Below are 14,518 nucleotides of genomic sequence, written 5' to 3'. Positions count from 1 at the left end.
TTAAAAAACACACGATTTCTTCTAAAACCAACTTTTGTTTGATTTGTTATGTTTTGAAAAAACGCATTTAACAAGTTTTTACCAGACCGCTTTTTATAATAAGAATCTTTACATCGGAATTTTGAAATCATGTTCTGGATAATGAATGATTGAAAAACGTGTTTTGTAAATAAAAAGACATAAAATTGTAACATTGTTCAATATTTTGTATACGTTTCTCTAACTTGTGTTTCTAAAAATGTACATAAATTAAACTGTTTCAGCTGAAAGTTGTTTTATTTTATCCAAATTATGCGACTTTTATTAATGGCTATTTTTTGCGAAATTCACATTCTCATTACGTTGTTTCAACTCTTAAAAAAGGAAGCTTTTCAAGTATTTCTTTCAGCAAATTCATCGGTCATAAAAGGTTATCATTATCATTCCATGTCTGCTCCCTAGTTGGAGCATATGGTATCCACAAAGAGCCTCCATGCATCTCTATCGACTGCCAACTCTTTTGCGCCCTTCCTAGTCAGGATTTCGTCCCGAAGTAGACATAAACAGCCGACGAACAGTCAGCAGTGGGAGTCCAGAACGTCGAGAACTTGACGCTTTGTAAAGAAGACAAGCGTGGTTGAGGCAAGCATACGCAGTATATGACATAGCCAACGGTATCGCCTCCGCTTGATGACAGTTGTCATTGTAGTTTGCTGCGTCCGTTCTCTTATTGCTTTATTCCTCAAAAGTCAAACCACCGCACACTCGAGGTTCTTCTGAGATATCTATTCTCAAAACTCAGTATTTTGCTGTTTTGAGTCCTAGTGAGGTGCTACGATTCGCATCCACAGAGGAAAATAGGTGTTACGCAGGCTTTATTTAGTTCTCCAGACAGCTTTCATACTGATGAATGTGGCGCCAGCTACTCCTAACCGCACTACCAGTTCTTTTTGAAAGCTGCCATTTTCTGTAAAATATACTTCCAGGTATTTGAAACTCCCGATCTTTTCGATGATTTAGTTTGACAGTCAGAGGATTTTGAGAACCCAGGCACGAAGTATTACACTGTCCATTTTTGCATAAAATGTAAAAAGTAAAATGTAATGAATTCAAAATATTTATATCTTGTTTATTGTTAGGTGGTTATTCATTATTTTTCATTTTCTTACGGTTTAACTAATTACCTGTTAACAATTACCGGCATTTTTTAATAATAATCCCTTTTTCTTCGCTTAATACTTATTCGCTCTCATAAAACAAATTTTCTTATCAGGGAAAAAATCATATAAAAAAAAACACGTTTTTTAATAAAATCAAATCCAAATTTATTTACATTAAAGTTAATGTGTATCTTTCATCAACCCATCACAAATGAAACAATCAATTAACTTTTATTTATAATTCAAATCTACATTTTGTATAATATCTAGCCTAAGGTCTATTCGATTTAAAGTGGAGCAGATGCATTTACGATACTTATGCACATCCTACAGTGGTTTTATTTGATTTAATTTATACATATTATGCCTTACGACCAATAATGATGCTTGTTACATTTGGGGAGTTTAGAGTTGTGAATGTAGCAACAATATTTGAATGTCTAGTTTCAAACGTATCCATCTCACATCTTTCAAGACAAAAAGACTTGGTTTAATAGTTTTTATTAGCAGCATACTGACATAATAAAATACGAAATAGTTCATAGTTAAGTTTACCTTGAGAAAGAAGCTTGTTTAGCTTTGAAACAGGTCGGTGGAAAAAAAGTGGTTAAAAACAAAGTTGATTTATTTATTTTCTTAAATATATTTCAATTTCAATTAGGTTGTAACTAAATATTTTACATGGGTTACAACGTACTTTAAAAAAAATAATTTTTGGATCATTGTTATATTTTTGAGATATAAATAAAATAATTTTGTTTTTAATTGAATCGGCATTCACTTCGTAACACTTCATCATAAATTATTTTGAAAATAAAACTTTGTTTTTAGTGTTACACACTTTTATTCTTTTACAAGAACACAATATCACCCGTCGATGGGAGGAGTGCTCTCCCGAAACTAAGGGTGTGTTCTTGTAAAATAATTAAATTGTGTAACACTAATAACAAAGTTTTATTTTCATAATAATTAAAAATAATTTTGTTTTACGAACCACTTTTTATTGACACAACCGACTAGTTTCGACATTTTCAATAATAAAACTAATGTAGTTGATTGGAAAATAATTAATCAATAATTTGGAAATTCTAAAAGTAAAAAAAGCCGTCAAAAAAATTAGAGAATTATAAATAATCAATAAAACTCTTAAGTTTAACTCTTGACTTATCAAAGCCTATTTTAATGTTTTCCCTATAACGTCAAACCCTATCTTAAACACCCCCTCTATTCTAATCGACACCTACAAATCTGTTCACTGTTTCTTTTACATATTATGTAAGTTTAGTTATTATAAAACTCTGAAGAGGGCAACGTGTATTTGCCAAATCTAGTCGTTTGTGTCAATAAAAAGTGATTCATAAAACAAAGTTATTTTATTTAAATTAAAAAAAAAAATGCATTACACCATTAAAAAAATAATATATATTTAACCCTACAATGCCCAAGTAGACGATCTGCTACATACCGATAATCGGTGAATAAGATTGATCGGTGTTTTGGTGTTTAATGTTTATCACTCAGCGACTAGTTTATTAAATTATTGTATACACACTAGCCATTATAATTTATTTTAAAAAGCCTTCCCCAGGGTAATTTTTTTTGATAAAATTTCAAACAAGTTGCACGTATTCTGTCAAAAGTGTAATTTAACTAAAGTTCAAAGGGTGATTATTTTTGTTTTTTTTTTTTAAGATTTGACGTTATAATTGTTTCCGCAACTTTTATTAGTAAATAAAAAAAATCTAGATAATAATGGTTATTTCTTGTTTTCCTTATATTCTTCGATTTTTTAACCTTTTAATGCCCGATGTAGCATATGAAAGTAAAACTGAAAAAAAAACTTATTTTTCCCAGTGTTTGCATAAAAAAAAAACATACTTAAAAATATGTTTTTAGTTAGAAATACCTAACTAAATAATTGGGCATTGGAGGGTTAAGGAAAACTAAAAACAAAAAAACTAGCAAATATTTCATATTTCCCGGACTGGCACCTGAAGTGTAAGACTGATCATCTACCTTCATGTAACAAAAATGATCAAGATACGCTGCGATTGGTGTACCAATTCAGTGCCCTTTGCACCATTAGGTGCGGAAAGAGAAAAAAACAATACTCTAGAGAACGTCCGTCAGAGCAAAAAACTATCAATTGTATCGATAACATACCACTGTGTGCTTTATAAACCAATTTTGTTTAGACTAATGTACTAATACTGTGTACAACACAGTGTGTAAAGTGGCCACGTGAACCAGCCAATGGCAGGTCATAAGCCCTGCAAATGCCTAGACTTCCATATTCCCTTCTCTAAAATGTTCTCCATATCTGTTGCAGTGTATTGGCCATAATACCCTACGGGGTTGAATCCAATCTTTGTCTACGGAAGTTTGGACAAACTCAAAATTCTGTTGACAATTTTGTTGACTTTCCGGATGCTCACCGTTAAGAGAATATGCGGAGTGAGAGAAATTTGATGTATAGGTATTTGAACACAGTTTTTCTAGCACTTTATCACAGATACCTCCATGCTTCCTCCTCTTGTGCGAAATAGGCAACTGCACGTCGGACTGTGTATGCCTAACTAAAATCGACCAAATTGAGGTCTCGTTTTCCCGTTTTTCACACCCCAAAACTGAACGGATTTTTTTTTGAACGGAAATGTGTAATTTTTTATTGCGTTAGAGTGAGATGGATGTATGACGAACAAACGAACATACGAAATGAAATTGTGACAGAATAAGCCTACTCGTTTTTTTTTGCATTAATGGTTGTTATACAGGTTTATCAAATAATTTTTTTTTTTATTTCATTGAATTGAAAAATAATCCCCTGTAAATGATAATATTTTTTTAACATTATTATTATTAAATAACTCTAAATAAAGCGATGTTTTCTTATTTTTGTTTCGTTCTCGTTTTGTTTCGTTCCCGCAAAAGTGTCCACTAAATACATAAATAGAAATAGGATTTTATAATTGGACTATTAGAAATGAGTCAATCTTTAACTGAATCTATGTATGATAATATTTTTAAGAATACATACATTAAAAAAAAAAGTGAAAACTCGATAAAGAACGAGCTTGGAATTTAAATTTCGAAATTATAAATGTTTAAATGATTCGGGTAATTCAATTTCATTCTGAGTTAGAAATGATTCATTTGGCAGGTAAATATCTATGCGACCCTCGGAGCAACGTGAAATAGTGTGTTTTCAAGCGTTAGTAGTCTGGAACCATTTTGACGAAATTTATCCTCCCACGCTCGGGCGATGCCCCCTTAAACGGTATCAGAATAAAATTTTGCATGTCGATACCGTTTCCGTTTTTGAAAATGATTTATCATATTTGCATACTGTACGTTCGAAGACGGCAGATAAGACTGGGTCCTTTTTGCGGTATTTAAATGGTTCAGCTCCCATAAGAAGTAATTTATCTAAAAAACAAAACGATTGAGACACGTTAATGGTAAATATTTATATTGTGTAAAAAATCACTGCTCTAGAGAGGGAAAATATATTAAAAAAGGAAATTTGGAAGTCTAGGCATTTACAAAGTTGCTGGTTAGCATATTTCACAGTAGCCAATGACAAGTCATAAGCCCTTTAAATGCCAAGACTTTCATAGTACATTCTCAAAAATATATACATGCGTGCACACGCATGCGCATTTGCATGCATATGTATAGGAACTTATTTATAAAAAAATGTTAAATATACCTTCATTTATTTTTTGAAATATATGTGTATTTTGTACTTAAATTATTAATATTGTAATCCCACAGCAAGCACAAGAGGTTGCTTCTTTTTTGGTGTGGTATTTCCTTTCGTTTTTTGTTTAATTTATTTGACACTTTATATACATATACAATATATATACATATAAGGGCGGACATATTGCCTTAAGGCAATTTCTTCCTACCTACCCAAACTGTTCAGTTTGAGAAAATTATAAATACATTGATCTATTGAATCTTACAATTTTATACAAAAATTAAAAGCAAAGATTAACAAAAATAAATATCAATAAAAAATAAAATAAACTATACTATGAAGAGAGGAGAGGGGTTGGGAAGGAAAGAAGAAGGATAAAGGAACAATTGAAATATTTAGATAGTAGTGACATTTCCATCTTGACTTAAATATAAATAAAGAAGGGGCGTCTCTAACATTAGTGGGTAGATTATTCCACAATCGAGCGGCTACTACTGTGAAAGAGGAGGCAAGAAAATTAGAGCGATGACAGGGTATTAAAAGGATTCTCTCGTTACTAGAACGAAGAGATAGTCCGTGTTGTAAAAGAGGTTGGATGAGCTCTCTCAGATAAACAGGCGAAAAGGGATTATTGAAAATATTGTGAAGAAGTGTGAATGTGCCTGATACTGAGCCAGTGCAGTTGCGTGCGATACTCGGTTATGTGGTCAAATTTGCCAAGATTAAAGATATAACGAATACAAATATTCTGCAATCGTTCTAACTAATCAAGCAATTCAGAGTTAGCATCTTGATAACACACATCCGCGTAGTCAAGGAGTGGAAGAAGTAAGCTCTGGACGAATATTTGTTTCTGTGCTTACCAAATAATAGTGTAATTCAAAATCATCTCTAAATCTTGCAAAAACGGATTTCAATTATACTACTGGACACCACAAACTTAGCATTCTTCATTGTGGTAGAAAAGCATAATTAGAAATCTCACAATTCTTTTTTCAAAGTTTTTCGCAAATATCTCGGTAACATCTACAATGGAGATTTTTCAATTTGCTTCTAATACCCTCAAATGTCTTGTTGTCAAGAAAATTTTATTATGTCATTTTAATAAGAGTCGATTTATTTCGCCTTCAGTGGGAGATTGACGAAACAGAGTATTCATTCGATTCAGAAAGAGGCAACGAATTTTTTTTCATACTTATCTCAATTTGGTTTTTAAAAAAAGACATATTGCCGGCTAAGCGACGATTTGGTTTACCAATTTACAAAAAATATAACGAAAAAACATTACATGATATTGTGCTAAACTTGTCCATGGCGCGGCGTGATAAAATCCTAACACATTTTTGTATATATTTTTTATTAATATCCCTACAGAGATGAGGTAGAATTTTTTCAAATTCAGGATTATCGATATTCGAGCGTTTACAGGGCTTATGACCTGTCATTGGCTGGGTTAAGTGGCCACTTTACGTTTTACAACATTCCCCATTCCGCTTATTAGCATTTTTACATTTTTGTGGTCACTTTTATTTAGTAACAATTTGTCACTTTTTATAAGAAAATGCAAAGCCCACAGATTCGTTTTCTCTTCAGCCAAATAGCGTACTTGCATTCCTAGTGAAATACTCCCAAAGATACAAAATAGTAAGAAAGAGAAATTCCAATAAAAGTGCAGACACTAAGGTCATTATTCTGTGAATTTGTCGCTATTGCGTGGAAATTTCAATTGGGTACCAGCTCCGAGGTGTTATAACATCAGTGTCACGTAGATTGGAGTGTTCGGGCAAAAGTTTCTACCGCTCAGTAAGTAAAAGTTGTTTAATCCGATAACAGAATTTAATTAGCAAAAAAATTAACTCCTTTACTCGGCCTACCTCGGCACAGAATCCAACTTTTTAACTGTAAGTCGTAGAGACGTGAAATTTCGAATCTGTAAATAGCAATTTCTAGATCAACCGGGCGGTTCGCAAGCCAATTTTTTTCAGTTTTTTTCTGAATAAAATACAACTCTTCACCGGCAAGTCATGGCAATGCGAAATTTGGACATAACATTAAAAATGACTTTAAAAAATGAACAGTTTTGTTTTCAAATAAAACTTTTATTTTATTTATTTATTTAAATCTTAAAGTAGGGCACACATATCATACATATTGTTATGTGTGTTCTAATAATAACATTGCAAATATATTCAATTTATAAATTGTTTATCACATATGTCTTGACCATTATTTTAAATTTTGATATGTTTTTTTCTTCATAAATATTTTTTTCCATTTCGTAATACTTTTTAATTGCTTTAAATAAAATGGAATTTTGTGACTTTGCCTTTTTCCTAAATGGAAGTCTAATTTTGTTCTTTTCTCTAGTATTGTGATCGTGTTCATGCTGGTTCCGATCAATTTTTTTCCAAAATTCTATTTTTTTATTAGAGTTTATAATTTTATGAACAAATATCATTGTATTGTAAAATATTATTTGTTTATATGTTAATAATTTCATTTCATTTACCATCGACTTTACCCTCGTATATCTGTTTTTTTTCAAAATGATTCTAAAGGCTTTATTTTGTAAAACAGTTAGTTTATCTATGTTTTCTTTGTTTGATAAAAATAAAATGCTACTACAGTAGTTAACGTGTGGTTCAATAATTGCTTTGTAAATAGTTTTGCAGGAGTCCTTATCAATAAATCTTCTGATCCTTCCCAAAATTGATATTTTTTTTGCAATCTTATTTATTAGCATCTTAGCGTTTTGGTGAAATGTAAGTTTTGAATCCAACATTACACCTAAATATTTAATTTCAGTGACTTCATTAAGTTTTTCATTTTCTATTACAATTGATGGTGTAATTTCTATTCTTTTGTTTCCTATATTCATATATTTAGTATTGTTAACATTTTCTCAGCTTTTATTCAAACTTGACCACTATAAGACGAAATTACACACTCACTTACTCTGATATTAAAATAACAACAATATTTTTAAATAGTTGTTAGATTATGACATTTTTACAAAATGAGTTTTTTTTAAAAATAAATACTCATTAGCAATATTTAAGTATAAACAAATCCAACATAATAAAGTAATAAGCAAACTCCGGTGACAACTGTCACAAGTGATACGGCAAGGAGGCGATACGGTTGGCTTGGCCATGTGCTGCAGATGCCTCCTGAGAGCCTTAACCACGCTTGACTACTTTACAAGGCATCAGGTTCTCGACGTCCTGGACGCCCACTGCTGACTGTTCGGTGGCAGTTTATGTCAGAACTTCGGGACAAGAACCCGACTGGGAAGGACGCAAAAGAGTTGGCAGCCGATAGAGATGCACGGAGGCTCTTTGTGGATACCAAATGCTCTAACAAGGGAGCGGACATGGAATGATGATGATGATGATGATGATGACGCTATTTACGATTAGAATCGTTCGGAGCACGCTCGCGAATTTGACAAATTGGATAAATTTAAAAAAAAACTTTTTAAAACTAGTTTTAGTTTTTATGATTTGCTTAGGAATGTAATAAATACGCATATTCCTCTTGATACAAGAATCCAAAAGCAATTCTATCCCATTTGGTTCAGTGATGTTCTTTTGAAATTAATCAAGGAAAAGAATAAGGCTCACTCGAAATGGAAAAAATATGCTAATCCGCTTGATTATGACGAATTTGCATTGTTGCGTAAACGACAAAAGTTATTACAAGAAGATTGCTTCCAAAAGTACATTGGATCGGTGCAAGACAACGTAAAAAAGAATCCAAAACAGCTATGGTCCTATATAAAAGCTCGTCGTGGTATTTCTACTTACCCCAAATATTTTGAATATAAAGATACAAAATGTGAGGAAAGTCAGTCAATTTGTCTTGGATTTAATGACTTTTTCAGTTCTGTTTTTAGCAAACCCGCTGACATATATCCCGTAACCAATCTCGACCCACCATACTGCAATGATAATGGAGTAATTAACAATATCCAAACTACGGAAAATGAGGTCTGTAAACCTTTGTCCATGTTAGATGCTAACGGGGGTGCTGGTAGTGATGGAGTGCCTCCATATTTTATTGTAAAATGCGCGAAATCACTATGTTCCCCTTTAAATATAATATTTAATATTTCTCTCAAGCATGGATATTTCCCTCTCAAATGGAAAGAGGCTCATATTTGACCTATTCATAAAAAAGGTTCTAAAATTAAAATTATCAACTACAGGGGTATTTCCATTCTTAATACGTTTAGTAAGGTATTCGAAAAAAATGTTTATAAAAGCATTTATCCCATTATTGTTAAAGGAATTCCTCCACATCAGCACGGTTTTCTCAAAGGCAAATCAACCGCGTCTAACTTAATTGAGTTTACGAACTTTGTACTTCGTTGTATGGATAAATGTGAACAGGTGGATGTGGTCTACACTGATTTTGAAAAGGCATTCGATCGTGTGGATCATATCATCCTTCTGAGAAAAATTCTTAACCTTGGAATACGAGGTGACGTATATCGATGGATATCATCCTACGTAAGCAACAGGAGCCAAGCTGTCGTACTCGGAGGTTTTCGATCCAATTTTATAGATATTACATCGGGAGATCCTCAGGGTTCACACTTGGGTCCTTTGCTCTATAATGCTTACCTTTATGATATATATGCAGTCATCCATAATTCAAATTTCTTGATGTATGCTGACGATAAAAAAATATATTTGAATATTAAAGATACTAGTGACTGCTATAATCTCCAAGACGATCTTCACCGATTAACAGATTACTATGAAAAAAATTTCATAAATGTAAATGTCTCAAAATGTTTACTCATTTCTTTTTCACGTAGCTCCAAACCTATTTCACATCAATATTTTTTAAGTAATCAAGCTATACAACGAGTTGAAAGTGTTCGTGATCTTGGTGTGATTCTAGATAAAAAACTTACGTATGAAAACCACATCGAAAATATAGTGAACCGGGCACACAGAAACTTAGGTTTTGTTATCCGCACTTGCCAAGTTTTTAATGATATTGGTAGTATCAAATTAATTTATTTCGCTTACGTTCGTAGTCTCCTTGAATATGCCTCCTCTGTGTGGTCTCCCCAGTATTCCATACACAAGATAAGGCTTGAAAATATTCAGAAAACATTTTTGAGACATCTCAATTGGAGATCCAGATTTACGGACCTTAACTATAAAACTTCTTGTCATAAACATAATACACTTAGTCTTGAGGATCGTCGTTTGTTATTAGATATGGGTATTTTACATGACATTCTTAATGGACGTCTTGATAGTCCTGTTCTGGTTTCTGAGTTGGCCCTTAACGTACCTGGCTACCGCACCCGTCACACGAATCTATCTCTTTTCCATGTACCCACAGTTCGCACCAACTATGCTCAGAACTCTCCTCTGATTCGCTTGACGCGTAATTATAATTTATTTTTCAATAACATAGACATATTTAATTACAGTAAACTCACTTTTAAAACCAAAATTAAAAAACTATTATTTGAAAAAAATTATGTTTCGTTATAAAAAAAAATATATTTATATTTTTACATTATAATTTTAAATTGTTTCTATTCACTCATATCAAATACACACTTACCCTGTCCTTAAACCTACCCTCACACCCATATACAATCACACACATATTCACATACCTACCAAAACCACACTCCACTTTTTTACACACGCATCCTCACACACAAAAAAAAACTCGCACACATGCACTTCTATAAATTATATTTAACTGAACTGGATTTTTATAATTGTATTTATGTGAAAAACTGATTTGGCTTTATTTTATGTTTTTTTTATTATGTTGTGTATATTTCTTTGTATTGCTGTTGTTTTTCTTAATAAACAAAAAAAAAAAAAAAAATGTTATAAATTTGGAATATCAGCAAACATACATGTAGAAACGAAAAAACCTTAAAATAATACTAATAACAGATTTCTACAAAAATACGTTATACATGATCAAGTAGGTATAGAATAAGAATTTGTGTGTGAGAGAGAGAGGGTGAGTAAGAGTCAGGGTGAGTGTGTGAGGGTACGTATTAGGGTGTGAAGGAAAAGGTGAGAGTGTGTGTATGTGTGAATGAGTTTTAATTTTGTCTTGAAAAATTAAAGTGCTTAAGTTAGTACATTATAAAATTGCAAAATTAAGATTATAAGAATAATTGAACGTAGTTATGCAAAACGCAGCCAGACATAGAAAAGTGAAACTAACATATTAGCACCTTTGTGGAAAGAGTGAATAATTAAATCTACTCAACAGTTGGAATGTATTTGACTTTGACAAATGCTAAACAATGAATGCACTAGTTTTCTTATATTACAAATTAAAATCTAATTACGTATTTGACCAGTTTCAATGATCGAAGTACCATGAGATTTTTTTTAGTGTTGTGGGTGTTTTCTGCAAATTAAGAAATGCCGTTTTAGTGATCGAAACAATTTTTTATAACGTAATTATTACAGTTTTTTACGGCGATAGCCGACTGTTGCCTGCTGGTTTTTTTATTTATTAATCTGGTTATATATATAATTCTTCTATTAGCGTGTATATCACTGAACTCCTCCTAAACGGCTGAACCGACTGGGGCAGGACACCGTCTGTCGGGTCCGCTAGTCCCTTATAAATTTATTCGTGATTTTTAAAGTTTTATAATTTTGAAAATACCTCGCCCGTGACGTCATAAGTTCTCGTCGGTGAGTTGGCTTCCAGGAAACCGGAAATCTATCACAACACTCTAGCACTGGTTGATTTGGAAGAACTTGTGACGCAGTTCAAAGTAGTTCATTTTTATTAAAATAATTTTCATTAATTTTTTTTACACATTTTCGAGAAACATCTCTGAACAATGAAATACTCTGAAATTTTTCTGTGAGGAAGAAAATATTTTTTTATCCAAAGTCCCGTAGCACTGAACATCCTCATTGCCTTCACATTTGCGAATCATCAACAGTCACAGTAAGTTTAGATTTCAGATCTAAACTAGAATCACATTTATGTTTATCATTTCCCTAATTGTTAAACCACATAAATACGTAGTGAAAGTTTGAAATGTGGAAATGTAGTAAAACCGTGTACAATACGAGGAAGATAAAAAAAACAAAAACATGTAAATACCCAAAGGTGACTTGGACGTCAAAAATTGGAATAATCGGCGTGATTGCATGAGAAGACGTCTTAATGTAGAGGAAGAGAATGCAAATGCAAATGCAAAAATTGAGTGATGTGGCGTTCTTTCCACTCTACCAACCCCTACAGGGAAACGACGTGATGGTTTGTTTGATGCATGTTTTAGTGGATATTATAAGTACAACATCGTAAAGGGCACGTGAGGTGATTTCTTATCAAAACGGCGCTACATAAGTTACTAAGCCGATTATTATTATCCTTTTCCCACATACATACATACATACATACAAGAATAATTATCTTGCGCATTTGAAATATCAAAAATTTTATACCATTTGTTAGTAATTACTCTGATTTCAGTGTACCGAGACCGCAACTGTACTTTTTTATTTTCTTTGGATTATATACACTTTCTATAGTGTATTTTCTACAAATGGCAATGCCTGTGTAGTTAGAATAAGTTATTGTACTTAGCTTCATGGTGGATAATCACACTTACATTTTGTATGGAAATGTATTTACATTTACCGACATTCATCTCAAACGATGATTATAATTTAAACGATGTTTAAATATCTCATAAATAGCTTTCTAACGAAAAACGTCATATTTTATAAAATGCCCAATACTTAATTATTTATTTTTAAAAGGGTTAGAAAATTGTAAATTGGTGGTTATTTAATAAAAAAAATCCTGTTTTCAAAATCGAATTATAATAAAGCCAAGTAAAACAAAAAACGCATCACATTTTATTTATTTATTGAAACGCCTTGTTAGCTTTTAGCAAAAATTACAATTATTTTGAGAAGAATAATGAAAATAAAAAATAAGAGGAAAAATCATCTTTCTATATTAGTATAAAATATATGGGTATTTTTTAATATTTTTTTATTTATTTTATTTAGGAAACATACAGTACAGTTACAAAGTTTCCTATTTTACACAGTAAGACTTAACTCTAATGGACCAGTGAAGTTTCCATATTATAAAGCAATTATATGTAAGGTTAATTATGAAAGTATAAAAAAGAGAAGGAAAAAAAAACGACGTAAATTAAAGTTGTTTAAAAATTAAAATTTAAGTAAAAAAAAGATATTTTAAAGTTTGTTGTTGGTAGTGGGTATTTACAAATGGAAATAATATTAAAAATGAAGAAAATTTGTATGAGTAATTAAAAGTTAAGAATTGAAATAAAGAATGAAACACATGCTCAGATGTATATAGTTCATACATATATTGCAGTGGAGAGAACAGAAGTGCATTTTTAAATATTGAGACAGACGTACAAAAGTAGAAACAAAAAGAATTAAGAAGAGGAAGAGAAAAAGCATCTTTACATATTAGTAAAAAATATATAGGTATACATAATAAGACATACACTCTTTCCTCTATCGTTCTTGCTCTAACTATAATGCATTTTTTTCATCATTTGATATATTTAAAACGCCGCTTAATTTATTTAAAAATAAATTAAGACTCATTCATTCTGACTGCGATACGACCCCACTTGCTATTTAATGTTGCTCACACTTACACACACCTGAACTTTTAATCCCACATAAATACACAAAAACACACCTCTACACTTACTCTCATACAAATACACATAAGCACACCCTTTTGTTGTACCACAATTTAGTATGTATAATTTTTATTTAGAAACTTCGCTGGTCTGTCTTGAAACCGTATCTTTTGTATGTTATTATTACTATTTGTTTCTTATATCATGGTCGACTGTTTTTTCTGTAAAATATTTTTTTTTTAAATATATTGCAGTGCAGAGAACAGAAGTGTATTTTTTCGTAAGGGTTATATAATAAGAATCTCAAAATTAAAAAAAGTTAGAAAAATAATAATTTAGAATACGTATATAGTAGGTATATATGTAGGTATTTCAATTTAAAGTAAGTAAATTAATACACTACCTTTTGAAGTTCAAAAGTTTTTTTTAAAAATAAACCTATCTATATTTTTTGCGTATTTATTTGCAAACGCACGAATTTTCCTTATTTTGGATACTATCCAGAAAAAAGATTAAAGATGTAAGCGATTCATCACTTGCGGTATAAACATCCATTTAACTTAATCACTTTAAATTATTAAACGTATCTTATTACTGATTTCTAAGTTTTCTGATGTTGTGGTAGATTAAGTTTAGAGATATTTTTTGTTTTTGTGGTGTACCTATTTACTTGATGAAATAGGATTGAAAAACTAGGCATCATTAGCAAAATTAAAGGAAATTGTATAGTGATGTTTTTCAAAAAATGTAAGAAAAAATACTACTTTACGTCACAAGTTTTTTAGAATTTTTAAATTTATTTTAACAGAGAAGGAAAACATTGTTCATGAGGAAATATGGAAGTCTAGGCATTTACAGGGCTAATGACCTGCCATTGGCTGGTTTAAGTGGCCACTTTCACCATTCTGCCCATGTTTAAACATCCACATTTCCTCAACTCTTCCATCTGTTGACTTTTGTAAAGTAAAGGAGCTGAAACCTTTATCACGTGGGTAAGATTCATCCGGCTGAACTAAATCACCT

The sequence above is a fragment of the Micrasema longulum genome, unplaced genomic scaffold (assembly GCF_059751315.1).
Source record: "Micrasema longulum isolate JH-2025_06_02 unplaced genomic scaffold, ASM5975131v1 h1tg001644l, whole genome shotgun sequence".
Taxonomy (NCBI): Eukaryota; Metazoa; Arthropoda; class Insecta; order Trichoptera; family Brachycentridae; genus Micrasema; species Micrasema longulum.
This window is presented reverse-complemented; position numbering follows the sequence as displayed.